Consider the following 6,000-nt stretch of genomic DNA (forward strand, 5'->3'; position numbering starts at 1 on the left):
CAGACCTATTTAGGTTATCACTTAAGGCATGATCCACTTGTATATCACATATACATGCTTAAGTTCACATAAGATAACTAAAGAGCTTTGTTTATTGGATATGAATAAATGCCAGAATTAAATAACACTTATTTTATTCATTAAACAATGTGCATCTTTATAAAACAACGAGACTCCAGGAGAATTAGGACACCAATTCTAACACCTAGGTTATATTATATATGATATAATATAAACCATAGGTTATATGTTATATTAAATATAACATATAGTTTAATGTATGATGTATATAGTAAGCCAGTTATTATATATATACATATTATTAAATTAATTAATTTGAAAATTAGTAATCCTTTTAATTAATTATTTTTAAATTAATAAGTTATTTTGGGAGGTGTTGGGTTGTATGTCCTAAAATTCACAGTTTGTAATGTTAAACATATTCTATTATCAATAAAGATGTTATTGACGTTTATTCAATAAAACTGCTATTGAATATATGAATTGCACTTGTAAAGTCTAAATCCAATAAACTAAAGTTCCATGGCTATTATATGAATACATGAACTTTATGTGGAGACATAAGAGTGGATCAAGTTCAATAAATAGCCGAAATGGTCTATAGTATATGAATAAGGCTGGGTACCTTATTATGGATGCGACCCACTTTGTAGTTGTTACAATTTGTTGTAAAGTGCTACAAACGAAGTGATCCTGATTCGTTCATGTATTGACATGAGGAGCGGGGGCGTCCTATGCAAAGAGTTTGCATAAGATTGGACAAAAAATTAAGTCACTCTTATTTTATAACGTTGTTTATTGTTTAAGACTGACTATTTCAAATCGAGGACCTAGGTAACTTGACCTTAATCCTGAGCTAACTATGAACTCCTGTTTATTCAGGATTATCCTTAGATTTATATGGGTGAGGGTTGGCTCAATAGTGCTGGCTCAATAAGCGTCCCATTTCCGGGGTAAGACTGAGTAGATAGCTGGGGACGTAGGGTGCAAGACAAAATTCACTTCTACCCGCTTTTAGGGATAGTAGAGAGGTTGTTCCCTTAAATGTTGACTTTGGATCTTGAACAAAGGGCCGCACCTTTTCATTGGCCCGAGAGGGACTCGGTTTAGTGATTGGATCACAAACTAATTGTTCATTAGAGGATCAGTGGGACTTAAGGAGCAAGATGTAATCTCGAGGGTAAAACAGCTTATGACCCAGCCGTTATTACAAACAACTAGTGAAGGGTTGACTTACTTATCATGGTTATATCAAATGGACACATAATATATCTACAATGAGGGAAGTGCAACTACAGGCTATAGTGGACAGTTCTATTAGTTAATGAATGTTGATTATCTAGGTTAAAGAGTTTGACCGATTCTATTGGGTCTCTTTGCTAGTTCAATACAGACAAAATTGAAGAACTAGGTAAAGTAAGAATTTGAAATGTTCAAGATTTTAGGGAAAATTGTATTTTATTTAATTGAAATTGTTTTAATTAAATAATTTCTAAATTTGAAAAATTTTATTTTATTTTTTTAATAAAAAAATAGTTAGTGGAAATATCCAATTGTTGGATTTTGCCACAACTAAGTGGACTTTGAAGTGACACTTCCCAAGCTTGACACCTAGACATGCTAGTGGAGTTTGAGGTGGAAGATTGCATGTGTTTTCTCTTTAAATGACTTTGTCTTTTAAATTTGTAAGACTAATGCTTTTACAACTTTTTTCCTAAACTCTTCCACCTCAACTCTCCTCTACGTTCATTCTTTCTATAGTGAAATTCCCTTATTTTCACTAACATAACGATCCTACCACCATGTTCTTCAACCAGAGGATAGCGAGGATTTGCCGTTGGTGGTGTCGATCGAGCTCGAGAGAGGAAGTTTACAGTGGAGTCTTCAAAGGTTGTATTTTCTATCCCTTTTGCATGCTTATTCTTGTTTTTATTGGAATTATAATGTTATCGATCCTTGCTTCCGTTGTGCATGTATTCTTTATATTCCAACAATTGGTATCAGAGCATGCTTGTAACGTTCTATTGCATATTGGTGGGTGTTTTTTCATTGATTGAATGTTTGGTTAACTAAAGTGGATACATTACGATTTTGGCATTAGTTTTCATTTAAATTCTTGTTGAAATTTGTAATTGCTCACATGTATATGAGCTTTAAGGTGTGGTAAAGGGTCTTTAAATTTGCTAGTCATTAGAGTTGTTCTTAAGCTATAATTGTTCGATTCCAGGAAAGAGAACAACGTTAATTTGGAGAAGAAATCAGTGCAAACCCGTTTGGTAGCTCTTAGACTCGAATTTGTTGTTCCAGACTCGATGACTTGACCTGACAGTAGCGTTCAACCCGATTCGATGAATACCATGCGCGCACTGGCTGTCTGCATGGTCCGACCATCCACGCACCCCCGATCTGACCCAGTTTGGTGAAATTCGCTTGTGTGCGTCAGTTTCCTCCGCTTCCAACCCAGTTCTTGCCCCGTGCACTCGCCTCGCAACCCGTCGACCTGCGCCTCCAGCTATTGACTTTGCCTTCACGTTGACCAGCCGGTCCAGATCACAGTTGACTTGGTTGAGCCAGTTTGATCAGTTCAACCTGGTTTTTGGAGTTTCTGAGCCGATTCGAGTGGTTTTGGCCGGTTCCAGTTGGTTCAAAGAGTTTGAAGCCGATTCGAGGGAGCTGTTCTTAAGCTATAATGTCTTGCTTTAGTGAAGGAGTATTTGACGGCCCCTCGGTAGCACTTATTTTGACTCACTATAGTATCGTTGCAAATAAAATAATGACATTTGGGTACATTATTACTTTGCTAAAATTTGATTAGGTCTAGAATCAATTCACTAATTAGAGTTTGTTTATAATTTTAGCATGTTGAATTCTTCAAATTTACTCGCTTCCGACACTTTTAATGGTAAATCAACATGGAAATAGTATATACTAGCAGTTGATGATTTAGAATATGTTTTAACGGAGGAATGTCCTCTATCTCCTAATTCTGTTGCTTACCAGAAAGCACAACAAAGTAAATATGATTTACTTGTCATCGAGACGTGCTTGGTGGAAAATGATAAGTTAACCTGGATAATGGATTCAGGAGCTGCTAATCATATTGTACTTTTGCTTAGGAAACTAGTTCTTGGAGACAACTTACAGAAGACAAAGCAACCTTTAAGGTAGGAACTGGGGAGGTCGGCTAAAGCAGAGGGAGATATAAAGTTATTTATTGGAGATAAACACATTTTATTTGAAAATGTTTATTACATTTCTTCCATGAAAAGGAATTTAATTTCTATTTCAGGTTTGCTAGAACAAAAATACAAAGTTTCTTTTGAATATAATGAAATGTTCATTATCTCAAAAGATAGTATAGTATGTTATGCAAATCTAGAGAATTATGTATACGTGTTAAAACCAATTGAGATCAAATCCGTTTTAAATATAGAGATGTTTAAAACAATTGAAACTTAAAATAAGAAACAAAAAAATTCTTCAAATATCTATCTTTGACACCTAAGACTAGGTCACATTAATCTCAATAGGATTGGGAGATTGATTAAGAGTGGACTTCTAAGCTAGTTAAAAGATAGCTCTTTACCGCCACATGAATCTTGTCTTGAGGGTAAGATGACCAAAAGATCTTTTACTGGAAAAGGTCTTAGATCCAAAGAACCCTTAGAGCTGGTACATTCAGACCTTTGTGGTCTGATGAATGTTAAAGCGAGAGGAGGGTATGAATATTTCATCAGCTTCATCGATGATTATTCAAGGTATTGCTATATTTAACTAATGCATCATAAGTCTGATACACTTGAAAAGTTCAAGGAATATAAGGCTGAAGTTGAGAACCAATTAGGTAAAAAGATTAAAATACTTCGATCAGATCGAGGTGGTAAGTACATGGACTTAAAATTCCAGGACTATTTGATAGAACACGTAATTCAATCACAACTCACAACACCTGGCATACCCTAACAAACTGGTGTTGTAGATGAAGGATCTCATATCTAAGAGTTCCATGAGCGCGTTTGGATCTCTCCGATCTCACAGTGACCGAACTACAACATTATACATTCATACGAACAGTTATGCAAATAAACACTAATTATCGGCATGTATGAACAACAAAATAATGAGAGAAAGAGTTCCATACCAGTTGAAGACAATCTTCAATCTTTGGAACTCAATGCAGTGGAACCCTTCACGCGATCTACCAACACCCAACAACAGTGTCAACAACAGCAGCACGAACAACCGCATGAACACGAACGCCGTGGGGACGACACCACCAGTAAAGTGTCTCGGATATTCTCGAAGTGAGAACCCAAAGCGTGGTCTTTGGTAAATTTGGTAGAGGAAGGAGGAAACACGAATTGTGTAGGCGATAAATAAGTGGGAGGGAAAAAGACGCTATCGCATAGCAGACTGCTTATCGTTTAGGAGAACCTACACGATCGTGTAGGATTTATTGAACGATCGTTTAGCAAAATCGGCACACTGTACGATCATTTGGAGAAGCTATGCGATCGTATAGGCGACAGTGTGCAATCGTTTAGGTGCGAGGAAGATGATCATTCAGGCGGAGAGTGCTATCGTATAGGCTCTCGATTTTCTTTAAGCGATCGTTTTCTATTCTCAACAACGCACTCTCTCGAATTCTTTGGGCGATTGATCAAAATGAAAACTATTTTCATTTTAACTCATCGGTTACAATAACCGACATTGCCCCACTAACCCACGTCTGAACGTGAATTTTGGATTAATTATCATATAATTAACCAACTAATTAACTAATAAATATAATCATATTATATTTTTATCCTATAGTTTGTATCACATATCTACTATAGTATTTTCTCCTCTACTTGATATAAATCATATTTATATCTAATTTCCTCCAAAATAATGTATTTCATACATTTAGCCAATTATATCATATATAATTAACCAGTCCAATTATACATATATAATCAAACTTCCTTTTGTCAATTTGAACATTTCAAATTAACCCAAACACTGGTTCTCAACTTTATCCAAGCTACCCAGGGGATCTAATGGACATGTGGCTCAAAGCCCAACGGTCCGCGAATAGCTAACTAAACTCTTTAGCCACGAGATCCACCATCCGTTAACTATCAGGCATTCCACTAAAGACCAACAGTTGAACTCTTCTTACCACAGATATATTTCTGTGTCCATCGGATATAACCAATCATGAGTACGATGACCCTTCACAGATGCTCGTAAGTACATCTAGATCAAATTACCGTTTTGCCCCTATAGTTACATCTCACTCCTTAAGTACCACTGATTCCTCTAATGAACAATACAACATAGTTCAATTATGTGTGAAACCCTCTTGGACTAAGAGAAGGTGTGTGGCGTCACATCGTTCAAGCCCCGAAATCAGCCCTTAAAGGAGGCTACTTATCTACTTACCCCTGCCTCGGGAAAAGAGTGAATTCCATCTTGTGTAGCTGAGTTCCTAGCTTCCCAAATCAGATGAATCCCCAAAATGGTAGCTTTGAATAGGCGATCTGGCCACTCGCTCCCTTACAAATCAAATGACCGCCCTCAATGGCAGGAGTTCCCAACTCACTCAGGATTGAAGTCATGTTACCTATGGTCATCCTAGTGAAGTGAAGTCTCTGTCATGAACGGTGTTATATAACGAGACGTTAACACTTCGTGGTCAGGTCTTATACAAACTCTTGGTATAGGACACCCCCACTCGCATGTCCCCAATACGAATGATCAGGATCAGACCATCTGTGACAAGTCATAACACTTGTGACCATTTCACAAAGCGGGCCACATCCGTAGTATTATCAGGATAATGTTTCCCTCCTATATCCATATACTACAGACCATTTTGGTTATCACTCAAGACATGATCCACTTGTATGTCACCACATACATGCTTGAGTCACATACAGATAACCAAGGATTTTATATTTATTGGTTTGTGGTAAAGCAAATAAAATAAGTAAC

This window comes from Benincasa hispida, chromosome 9 (genome assembly GCF_009727055.1).
Source record: "Benincasa hispida cultivar B227 chromosome 9, ASM972705v1, whole genome shotgun sequence".
Classification (NCBI taxonomy): Eukaryota; Viridiplantae; Streptophyta; class Magnoliopsida; order Cucurbitales; family Cucurbitaceae; genus Benincasa; species Benincasa hispida.